The sequence below is a fragment of the Schistocerca nitens genome, chromosome 11, assembly GCF_023898315.1.
Source record: "Schistocerca nitens isolate TAMUIC-IGC-003100 chromosome 11, iqSchNite1.1, whole genome shotgun sequence".
Lineage (NCBI taxonomy): Eukaryota > Metazoa > Arthropoda > Insecta > Orthoptera > Acrididae > Schistocerca > Schistocerca nitens.
The window spans coordinates 189,304,763-189,318,096 of record NC_064624.1 but is presented as its reverse complement, the minus strand read 5'-3'; positions in this window follow the sequence as shown (position 1 = coordinate 189,318,096).

Sequence of the window (13,334 nt, the reverse complement as noted above, 5' to 3'; positions counted from 1 at the left end):
TCGTATACCCAAAATCGGATTTCTTTTAGTACCCATGTGGATGACCTCGCACTTTTCTTTGTTTAGTGCCAATTGCCACTTTTCGCACCATACAGAAATTGTCTCTAGATCATTTTGTAATTGAAATTGATCGTCTGATGTTTTTACTAGACGGTAAATTACAGCGTCATCTGCAAACAATCTAAGGGGGCTGCTCAGATTGTCACCTAGATCATGTATATACGAGGGCAGTTCAATAAGTAATGCAACACATTTTTTTTCTCGGCCAATTTTGCTTGAAAAAACCGGAAATTTCTTGTGGAATATTTTCAAACATTCCCGCTTCGTCTCGTATGGTTTCATTGACTTCCGACAGGTGGCAGCGCTGTACGGAGCTGTTAAAATGGCGTCTGTAACGGATGTGCGTTGCAAACAACGGGCAGTGATCGAGTTTCTTTTGGCGGAAAACCAGGGCATCTCAGATATTCGTAGGCGCTTGCAGAATGTCTACGGTGATCTGGCAGTGGACAAAAGCACGGTGAGTCGTTGGGCAAAGCGTGTGTCATCATCGCCGCAAGGTCAAGCCAGACTGTCTGATCTCCCGCGTGCGGGCCGGCCGTGCACAGCTGTGACTCCTGCAATGGCGGAGCGTGCGAACACACTCGTTCGAGATGATCGACGGATCACCGTCAAACAACTCAGTGCTCAACTTGACATCTCTGTTGGTAGTGCTGTCACAATTGTTCACCAGTTGGGATATTCAAAGGTTTGTTCCCGCTGGGTCCCTCGTTGTCTAACCGAACACCATAAAGAGCAAAGGAGAACCATCTGTGCGGAATTGCTTGCTCGTCATGTGGCTGAGGGTGACAATTTCTTGTCAAAGATTGTTACAGGCGATGAAACATGGGTTCATCACTTCGAACCTGAAACAAAACGGCAATCAATGGAGTGGCGCCACACCCACTCCCCTACCGAGAAAAAGTTTAAAGCCATACCCTCAGCCGGTAAAGTCACGGTTACAGTCTTCTGGGACGCTGAAGGGGTTATTCTGTTCGATGTCCTTCCCCACGGTCAAACGATCAACTCTGAAGTGTATTGTGCTACTCTTCAGAAATTGAAGAAACGACTTCAGCGTGTTCGTAGGCACAAAAATCAGAACGAACTTCTCCTTCTTCGTGACAACGCAAGACCTCACACAAGTCTTCGCACCCGAGAGGAGCTCACACAACATCAGTGGACTGTTCTTCCTCATGCACCCTACAGCCCCGATCTCGCACCTTCGGATTTCCATTTGTTTGGCCCAATGAAGGACGCAATCCGTGGGAGGCACTACGCGGATGATGAAGAAGTTATTGATGCAGTACGACGTTGGCTCCGACATCGACCAGTGGAATGGTACCGTGCAGGCATACAGGCCCTCATTTCAAGGTGGCGTAAGGCCGTAGCATTGAATGGAGATTACGTTGAAAAATAGTGTTGTGTAGCTAAAAGATTGGGGAATAACCTGGTGTATTTCAATGCTGAATAAAACAACCCCTGTTTCAGAAAAAAAAATGTGTTGCATTACTTATTGAACTGCCCTCGTAAATCAACAACAGCAGAGGGCCTATGACACTACCTTGCGGAACGCCAGATATCACTTCTGTTCTATTCCATGATTTACCGTGTATCACTACGAACTGTGACCTCTCTGAGAGGAAATCAGGAATCCAGTCACACAACTGAGACGATACTCCATATGCACGCAATTTGATTAATAGCCGCTTGTGAGGAACGGTATCAAAAGCCTTCTGGGAATATGGAATCTATCTTAGATCTCTTGTCGACAGCACTCATTACTTCATGGGAATAAGGAGCTAGCTGTGTTGCACAAGAACGATATTTTCTGAATCTAACAGGTGTTCTGGTTTCGAATTCTGGATTATTTATTTCGTCTTCTTTCGTGAAGGAATTACCGAAAACTGTATTTAGTAACTCCGCTTTTGCGGCACCATCATCGTTGAGATTCCCACCGCTATCTCGCAGTGACGATATTGACTGTTTTCTGCCACTAGTGTACTTAAATACGACCAGAATCTCGTTGGGTTTTCTACCACATATTGAGACAATATTTTATTATGAAAACTATTCAAAGCATCTCGCATTCACGTCCGCACTAAATTTCGAGCTTCCGTGAAACTTAGCCAGTCTTGGGGATTTTGCGTTCTTCTGAATTTGGCATGCTTTTTTCGTTGCTTCTGCAACAGTGTTCTGAGGTGTTTTGTGTACCACGGTGGATCAGTCCCGTCTCTTATTAACTTATGCGGTATGAATCTGTCTATTGCTGTCGATACTGTATCTTTGAATTTGAGCCATATCTGGTCTACACATACATAATTAGCTTGGAAGGAATGGCGACTCTCTCTTAGGAAGGCATCAAGTGCATTTTTATCCGCTGCTTTAAATAGATACATTTTGCGTGACATTGTTTCCGTAGAACATTGTAATGAAAATGCAATTTTGTCTTATGATGACATGATGGAGACCGTGGCTGTTGTTTGAAGACAAATGTTGATGGTGTTAAGACACCAACCAGCCACAAATTTACTTTCAGTTCCTTTATTCAAAGGGTACCGTTACCGGTTTCGAATCGTTGTGATTCATCCTCAGACGGTTTACAAGCTTTCTTTATGACATGTGGTGTGCTTTTTAGTGATTAACTGTCGTGAAACGTCGGTTTGAAGTGTTTGTTTTCGTAACATTCGTCCAACAGATGTAAATACATTCTCACTGCATTCTTATTGTTGCACACGTAAATTGTTCTCACTGAACACTTAAGATCTGTCACTGAGAAGATTTCTATCACGCACCACATGTTTTGATACATAGAAAGAGCTTACAAACATATGAGTATGACAGATGCTATGATATATCGTAACATTTGACGACGATGTCCTATGTTTGGAAATGATGATATATTCATTTACGCAACTGCAATGCGTTTTACACTAGTACAGAGACATTGAATTTTTGAGTTGATATTGTTAAATTAATTATAAAGTTTTTTTTTATACTCATATGTTTGCAAGCTCTTTGTATGTATCAAAACATGTGGTGCGTGGTAGAAATCTTCTAAGTGACAAATCTAAAGTATTCAGTGAGAACAATTTACGTGTACAACAGTAATAATGCAGTGGGAATGTATTCACATCTGTTGGACGAATGTTATGAAAACAAACACTCAAAATCGACGTTTCACGTAAGACACATACAACGAAAATCTGTAACGCAACCATCTGGTTGTGGCGCGTTTATAATTATGTATTATTTATATTTTAGGACAATCTATCTGTAGAAACACACCACATGTCATAAAGAAATCGTGTAAACCGTCTGAAGATGAATCACAACGATTCGAAACCGGTAACGGTACCCTTTTAATAAAGGAACTGAAAGCAAATTTGTGGCTGGTTGCTGTCCTAACACCATCAACATGTGTCTTGTAATGAAAATTTAGAGAAGAGGCATTTGCGGCTGACCGCAGAAACATTCTACTGTGGCCAACGGACATTTCATGTAAGCTCTGTGAGGACAAGATAAGATAAATCAAGATTCGTATGGAGGAATATAGAGAGCGGTTTATGGCTCGATGTCTTTGCGAGTGGAACAGGACTAGTAGTGGCAGAAGGTACTCTTCACCATGCACCGATGGTGGCCTGCGGCATATGTGTGTAGATGTAGATGTAGATATTGAATGTAACACAGAGGGAGAAACTTACTAGCAGCTTAAAACTGTGTAACGTTGATGCATTAAGTAGTTCTGGAAGCGGTGCTGATATTCAAGACGATGAAAGCGGGTTAAAAGCCGTGAGCTATCTGGGGAAGTTCTTGATTCATAACTAAACTGGTGCCTTATTTAGGATTGTGAAAATGTGAGTTTGTAATCTTACAGAACACATCAAATATGGAGCCAAGATTGGGAGACTGCATACAACACTGCATTCATAAAATAACACACAAAGAACGTTGAAACATATGCAAGAGGAAATTAACCACATCCAACCGATTCAATTTTCTCCCAAAGCAGTTACGTTCGTAGCGCAATCCTGTCCATCATGAAATTACCACACACTGGTATACTAAATTCATGCTAACTCTCTGTGAAATCTTCCCGAAAAGAATAGCTGAGGGCTACTTTGATGATTACACCACATGCTTCACGTGGTCAACTTGGTTTAGCAAAGAATGTAACTCCACAATATTTTTGATAATTAAAATAAATTAGATCGAAAGGCAATTTACAAAAGAAAAACCTCGAACTGGTTACTATCGTCTTACTATTAACCTGATGGGTCAAACAATTGTATAAGCACGTGGTACTGGTCTCACAAAGTACACCCCACGTGGGTTGAACATAAAGAAAAGTTGCTACATTGAAAAATATTGTCAAGACGAGACGTTATAATCTCACGCACATTCGCATTTAAGATTGCTGATCTTAGTTAGAGTTACGGATCATCAACTCGTGGTTCCACTTTACTCACAATGTAGGGACAAAGCAACTACTGGAAGATATTCTGAACTTCACACTCGAATTACACTGCGTTCCAATTTAAGATAACATTAGATATTTTAGAGCTAAACCTGAAATAAAGGTGATTAAATTTTCAGTTAGGCTGAACTTGAGAAATCCATTTTCCTACGGACTTAGCAGAGACGCACTTAGCCAGAGATCTTACCACTTCAGATGCTCGCCGTGGACAGACTGCCCTGGGCTCCTACCGAGCGTGCTTAACAGATACAAACGGAAGTGACCAGAGAGGCAGCTTCCTATACCAACATGACAAGGGACGGACAGGACCATACTAAGAATAGACACCTCTTTGCTTTTAGAAAGCGTAGCTACCTGTTCCGACGTTGGTCCTACTGTTCTCTAGCAGATAGGCTTGTCTGCTACCATCGAGCATGCAACTAGAAATACATTTGCTCATTCATTCTCTCACACAGAAGGGAAGGGGGATGACAGTATCTTATCATATACAGTATATAAAAGAAAGCGGATGTAGGTTCCGTATGAGACTGTGTGACATGAATTTCATATAAACTGTGTTTTAAAGTGTAGTAGTGCGACAGATCGTTCTTTTTTATGTGTAAATGTAACACATTCCACTGCCGGTCTCCTCCCAGATAGAGTCAGAAACACCACAATAAATTTAGAAGTGGAGGGTATGCGGTAAATGACAACAGTTTTAAGAAATTGACATGAAAGGAATCCAACAGAGACCTTTCAACTGTGTGCCGGACCAAGACTCGAACTCAGGACCTTTGCCTTTCACGGGCAAATGCTCTACCACCTGAGCTACCTGATTCACGCCTCGTCCTCACAGCTTTACTTCTGGCAGTACCTCGTCTCCTACCTTGCAAACTTCACAGAATCTCTCCTGCAATCTTTTCAAGACTAGCATTTCTGAAAGAGAGGGGTGTGAATACTGCAAGGTTCGCGGGAGGTACCGGCAGAATTAAATCTGTGAGGACGGGGCTTCGGTAGCTCAGATGGTAGAGCACTTGCCCGCGAAAGGCAAAGGTCCCGAGTTCGAGTCTCGGTCCGGCACACAGTTTTAATCTGCCAGGAAGTTTCATATCAGCGCACACTCCGCTGCAGAGTGAAAATCGCGCTCTGTGTTCCACAGTTTGAATCGGGCACGTGAAGTGCTCCTCGATAGGCCCTATACGTAGATATATCAGTTCATAAAACTGGACTACGTAGATGTGTTATTGAATTATTGGAAGCTCGAAAATTCAATCGCCTCCCCCCCCCCCCCCCCTCTCTGTCTTTACAGCTGCAGACAGAAACTCGCGGATGACCGTCCCTTAGGAAGCGGCTCTCGGCCCTTGCTTCCCGTATTGATCGCACGGTGGCTCTGCTGCCGACGCAGGTGAGTCGGTTCCCACGGCTGCTGACGTCACACAGTGCGCGCCCCGAGGCTAATGGCGCAGTCAAACGGGGCTGGACGAGCCCCTGGCTCCGACTGCCTGCCTGCCTGTACGTACGAACGCTGAAATAGCGTTTCGCAACACTATCAGGGCTCGCTGCCTTTGTGGTTCATTTTAAAACTCGTAAATCACTTTCTTTTATTCAGAAGAGTCTGGGTCGCAAATCGATGTATTTATGGGAGTTCAGTGGTTTCGGCTGAAATAAATAATCGTTCTACATCTACATCTACATTTATACTCAGCAAGCTACCGAACGGTGTGTGGCGGAGGGCACTTTACGTGCCACTGTCATTACCTCCCTTTCCTGTTCCAGTCGCGTATGGTTCGCGGGAAGAACGACTGTCTGAAAGCCTCCGTGCGCGCTCTAATCTCTCTAATTTTACATTCGTGATCTCCTCGGGAGGTATAAGTAGGGGGAAGCAATATATTCGATACCTCATCCAGAAACGCACCCTCTCGAAACCTGGCGAGCAAACTACACTGCGATGCAGAGCGCCTCTTGCAGAGTCTGCCACTCGAGTTTGCTAAACATCTCCGTAACGCTATCACGCTTACCAAATAACCCTGTGACGAAACGCGCCGCTCTTCTTTGGATCTTCTCTATCTCCTCTGTCAACCCGACCTGTTACGGATCCCACACTGATGAGCATTACTCAAGTATAGGTCGAACGAGTGTTTTGTAAGCCACCTCCTTTGTTCATGGACTACATTTTCTAAGCACTCTCCCAATGAATCTCAACCTGGTACCCGCCTTACCAACAATTAATTTTATATGATCATTCCACTTCAGATCGTTCCGCACGCATACTCCCAGATACTTTACAGAAGTAACTGCTACCAGTGTTTGTTCCGCTATCATATAATCGTACAATAAAGGATCCTTCTTTCTATGTATTCGCAATACATTACATTTGTCTCTGTTAAGGGTCAGTTGCCACTCCCTGCAACAAGTGCCTATCCGCTGCAGATCCTCTTGCATTTCGCTGCAACTTTCTAATGCTGCAACTTCTCTGTATACTACAGTATCATCCGCGAAAAGCCGCACGGAACTTCCGACACTATCTACTAGGTCATTTATATATATTGTGAAAAGCAATGGTCCCATAACACTCCCCTGTGGCACGCCAGAGGTTACTTTAACGTCTGTAGACGTCTCCCCCATTGAGGACAACATGCTGTGTTCTGTTTGCTAAAAACTCTTCAATCCAGCCACACAGCTGGTCTGATATTCCGTAGGCTCTTACTTTGTTTATCAGGCGACAGCGCGGAACTGTATCGAACGCCTTCCGGAAGTCAAGGAAAATGGCGTCTGCCTGGGAGCCTGTATCTAATGTTTTCTGGGTCACATGAAGAAATAAACCGAAACTCAAACGTGCTTTATAGCGGACCGAATGGAGAACGAGCATTCGCAGAGAATTCGCCAGTGACCATTACCATTAGCTTGTACGAGTGTAAGTCAATTATTATCCGCAAAGTAGTTGTAAAATGTTATTGTAATCAAATAGGGAACTCGCAAGAACATAATTTTTCGACATATTCTCCTTGAGTTTCAGCGCACTTGGTTCATGGTTGTACAAGCTTCCTGATGCCCTCTTAAAAGAAAGTTCTCGGCTGTGCTGTGAGCCAGGAATGCACCGCTTCTTTCACTGCTTCGTCCGAGGCAAATCGAGGGCCCCTTAACGCCTGTTTGAGTGGACCAAACAGGTGATATGCCTTTTATATAAATGATATGCCTTCTAGTATTACAGGTGATTCAAAAATATTTCTGTTTGCTGATGACACCAGCTTGGTAGTGAAGGATCTTGTGTGTAATATTGGCTCTGAGCACTATGGGACTTAACATCTGTGGTCATCAGTCCCCTAGAACTTAGAACTACTTAAACCTAACAAGGACATCACACACATCCATGCCCGAGGCAGGATTCGAACCTGCGACCGTAGCAGTCGCGCAGTTCCGGACTGAGCGCCTAGAACCGCATGACCACCACGGCCGGCGTGTGTGTAATATTGAAACAGTATCAAATAATATAATTCATGGAATAAGTTCGTGGCTTGTGGAAAATAATTTGATGCTAAATCACAGTAAGACTCAGTTTTTACACTTCCTAAGTCACAATTCAACAAGAACCGATATTTCGATCAGACAGAATGGGCATATTATAAGCGAGACGGAACAGTTCAAGTTCCCTAGACGTTCGGATAGATAGTAAGCTGTTGTGGATAGCCCATGTCCAGAATCTTGTTCAGAAACTAAATGCCGCTTTATTTACCATTAGAACAGTATCTGAAATAAGTGACACTTCAACACGAAAAGTAGTCTACTTCGCATATTTTCATACGCTTATGTCGTACGGTATTATTTTTTTGGGGTAATTCTTCTGATTCAAAAAGGATATTTTTTGGCTCAAATACGGGCTGTTCGAACAACGTGTGGTGTAAGTTCGAGAACCTCTTGTCGACCCCTATTCAATAGTCTGGGAATTCTGACATTGCCCTCACAGTACATGTTTTCTTTAATGTCGTTTGTTGTTAGCAATATTAGCTTATTCCCAAGAGTTAGCAGCTTTCACTCAGTTAATACCAGGCAGAAATCAAATCTGCATGTGAAATGCACTTCCTTGACTCTTGTGCAGAAAGGAGTACAGTATTCTGCTGCATCCATTTTCAATAAGCTACCACAAGAAAAAAATCTTAGCAGTAGCCCAAACACTTTTAAGTCCAAACTGAAGAGTTTCCTCATGGCTCACTCCTTCTACTCTGTCGAGGAGCTCCTGGAAGAGCTGAAAAATTAAGCAGATTCCAGTGTTACATTGTTGATTATCTTTATTTAATACTTACGACTTGTCGCCTGAATATGTTTCTTATATTTCATTTTATCTGTTTCTACTATCGTGTTATAATTTCATGTATTGACTCGTTCCATGACCATGGAGACTTATTCCTTAATTTGGTCTCACGGAACAATAAATAAATAAATAAAAAGATAGTCAGAAGGGGCAAAATCGGGACTATATTGAGGATGATCCAAATTTGAGTTTCTGGAGCAGTGTGGGCAGCAGAATGCGGACGGGCATTGTCGTGGAACAACGCAACCTTTTTTTGACAGCAATCCTCGGCGTTTGCTTCGAATTGCACGCTGAGCCTGGCATGGCAGTAAGCATCTCGCTGTAACCTACACTGTATATTGTTGTGCCCCTTCCCCCATAATGTTCCAACACTGCTCCTTGTGCGTCCCAATAAAACTGTAACCATCAGTTTTCCTGCGGGCGGTTGGGTCTCGAACTTTTTCTTGCACGGCAAATTTGGATGTTCCCATTCCATACTGTGCCGTTTACTCTCCGGCTCGTAATGATGGATCCGTGTTTCGTCACCAGTAATGATCCTCTTTAAGAAGTTGACCCCTTCGTTACCATAGCGATACAAATGTTTTTTGCAGAAGCGCGTTTGTTTATGCAAGTGTGTCAGTTGTTTTGGTTCAGATGGTTCAAATGGCTCTGAGCACTATGGGACTTTGAGGTCATCAGTCCCCTAGAACTTAGAACTACTTAAACCTAACTAACCTAAGGACATCACACACATCCATGCCCGAAGCAGGATTCGAACCTGCGACCGTAGCGGCTAGAACCGCTTGGCCACTCCGGCCGGGTCAGTTGTTTTGGGACCCGCCTTGCACAAACTTGATGAAACCCAAGTCTGTTGTGGATGGTTTCGTAGGCAGAACCGTGACTAATTTGGAGACGATATGCCACTTCGTCGATAGTTAATCGTCTGTCTAAGAGAATCATTTCACGTGAACGCTCAATGGTTTCTTCATTTGTGGCGGTAAACGGTCGTCCGGCTCCTTCATCGTGCGTAACACTTGTGCGACCATTTCGGAATTTTTCAACCCATTCCTTGACACTCCGTTGTGGCAAAACACTGTTCCCGTACTGTACCGAAAGTCTTCGATGAATTTCGGCCCCAGATACGCCTTCCGACCACAAAAAACGGGTCACTGGACGTTGCTCTTCTTTGGTGCAAATAGACAGCGGAGCAGCCATGATTAACTGCACGGCAGCGATAACGAAACTAACCTAGCAGCTTGAAAATTGCAAAGATGTAACAACAAATAAACAAAGCGTGCGTCATCAACGTAAAACGACAATACTACCAATACAAACAAAAATATAACTAAAATCCGGATAATAGTTTGTAACCTCCCCACAGAAATATTTTTATAAGAAACCAAGAACGAAGTGTAACCTCCGCACAAAAATAATAATTAAATGAATTTTATATATTGTAACCTCTGAACAAAATTGGCTCCCATTTATAATCTGTGTGCAGAAATGCATTCACATTTAATGCAACCACAAAATTCAATTCCTAAACCCGGAAATAATAAAAAAATTCAGTAACCTGGTAAATTTTATGACGAATATATCTGCTCTTACGTAAAAACTTTTCGGCACAGCTTCGTGCAATGCTGGGCTATATATATATATATATATATATATATATATATATATATATATATATATATATATATATATATATATATATTTTTGTTCTTGGAAGGAATGATCATGCATTGGAAATATTCCTTAAATTGAAATGAATGCTTTTCTTAAAAAAATTACTTTATATTATAAAAATTATTATTGGGGCATTTTTAAAGAAATTAATGACAGTTAACATACATTACTAGATATGCGCAAGGCTGCTTCTTTACCTTCTACAATAATACTCATCCTCCAGAGTCCCGACCAGAGCAGACTGCAGACACGCGCCGACTACTGTCGACTACAGCTTACTATTCAAGACTAATGCATACTCCTGCAGACTACAGAAGACTACTGCCGACTAGCGACAAGCAACAACTAACTACATACTACTCTCTGGTCAGAGACTCTGCCATGCCTCGCCCATCGCCGGCAACGCATACGTCTTACAAGTTGACTTACACTCGTATATGTGAACAAGTGTTTACACTGGAAGGAACGGCACAGCACACGAGGTAACGAGCACAGCCTAGGAAGGCTGTGTTGTTTCTCGGTGGTGATAAATGGCACACGGGAGACAACAGTGTATAGTTAAGGGTCACGATGCATGACTTTGATGTTCAGACAGGATTATCAGGACGGCGGATGCACTGTTTTTTGAAGCAGTACGCAATATGGCTTAGAGAAAGAAGAATTTTGCTGTCTACATTTGGACGTAAGCGTGAAATGAGTGAGGGCAGTGTACTTAACACAGAGGGCCAAGTGCGAAGGCGTCGATTAGAAAGCAAAATAAGGAAGGGTGCCGCAGTCAGGTTAAAGCCAAATCGCGATTAAGCTGTCTCTAGACTGCACCAACGTTAAACACCGGTCAGCAAAGCGCTTTCAGCTGACCAAGAATTTGACTGCAGTTAAATCCTTCCAAAAATAGTTCAAATGGTTCTGAGCACTATGGGACTTAACATCTGAGGTCATCAGTCCCCTAGAACTTAGAACAACTTAAACCTAACTAACCTAAGGACATCAGACACATCCATGCCAGAGTCAGGATTCGAACCTGCGACCGTAGCACTCGCGCGGTTCCGAACTGTGGCGCCTAGAACCGCACGGCCACCGCGGCCGGCTGAGTCCTTCCGTTACAAAGGAAAGCGCCGATTATATGACTCAGGAGGAAACGTACGTGTTTTGACAGGTGAAAGCATTACTGATTCTAATCAAAGAACTTGATGTGGACGTATGCCCTATTCCGAATGGTTTCCGACATAGAACACTTTTAATGTACGTTTCTACTTACTATCTGTATTATTCACTGTCATTGTTTACAACGTACCACAGTAATGTAGGGGACGTTCAGACGAACATTTTAATACAGGGTACTTGTGCGTCGGAAAACTACCTCAAACTGGCCTACAAAACGTACCTAAAACTGCAGAGCACGTTCGTCGTGCGAGATTTTCATTATTCTCGCTATCTCTCCGCGCAGACTGTTAGTCCTAGACAAACAATAAATAGGACCTTTTTTTGTAGCAAATTTAATTTAGTTTAATTGAGTACTGAGACACGTTTTCGTTGGAGTGTGCGGTTTTCGAGTTGTTCGAGAAAAACGTACAAAAGTGATATTACACGTGTTCTATCTCGGAAACGATAGGGCATATGTCCATATGAATTTTTTAAATTCAGGATCACTAATACTATCGCGTCTCAAAGCATGTACCTTTCCTCCTGACTCGCCCTGTATACGCAAAGATAATGATGATCACTTAAACGTTTAACTTCCTTGTCATTTTCGCTCACTTTTGAGTTATCGCAGAATGGGCCTGACAGCCTTGGGAGAGCCAGTCCTGACAAAACTCTACCATCTGGTGAGCAAGATGTATGAGACAGGTGAAATACCCTGAGACTACAAGAAGAATACCATAATTCCAATCCCAAAGAAAGCAGGTGTTGACAGATGTGAAAATTACCGCACTATCAGTTTAATAACCCACAGCTGTAAAATACTAACACGAATTCTTTACAGACGAATGGAAAAAGTCGTAGAAGACGACCTCAGGGAGTATCAGTTTGGATTCTGTAGAAATGTAGAAACACGCAAGCCAATACTGACCCTACGACTTATCTTAGAAACTAGATTAAGGAAAGGCAAACCTACGTTTCTAGCATTTGTAGACTTAGAGAAAGCTTTTGACAGTGTTGACTGGAATACTCTCTTTCAAATTCTGAAGCTGGCAGGGGTAAAATGCAGGGAGCGAAAGGCTATTTCCAAAATTGTACAGAAACCAGATGTCAGTTATGACAGTCGAGGGACATGAAAGGGAAGTAGTGGTTGGGAAGGGAGTAAGACAGGGTTGTAGCCTGTCCCCGATGTTATTCAATCTGTATATTGAGCAAGCAGTAAAGGAAACAAAAGAAAAATTCTCAGTAGGAATTAAAATCCGCGGAGAAGAAATAAAAATTTTGAGGTTCGCCGATAACATTGCAATTCTGTCAGAGACAGCCAAGGACCTGGAAGAGCAGCTGAACGGAATGGACAGTGTCTTGAAAGGAGGATATAAGATGAAAATCAACAAAAGCAAAACGAGGATAATGGCATGTAGTCGAATTAAATCGGGTGATGCTGAGGGAATTAGATTAGGAAATGAGACACTTAAAGTAGTAAATGAGTTTTTCTATTTACGGAGCAAAATTACTGATGATGGTCGAAGTAGAGAGGATATAAAATGAAGAGTGACAATGGCAAGGAAAGCGTTTCTGAAGAAGAGACATTTGTTAACATCGAGTATAGATTTAAGCGTCAGGAAGTCGTTTCTGAAAGTATTTCTATGGAGTGTAGCCTTGTATGGAAGTGAAACGTGGACGATAAATAGTTTGGACAAGAAGAGAATAGAAGCTTTCGAAATGTGG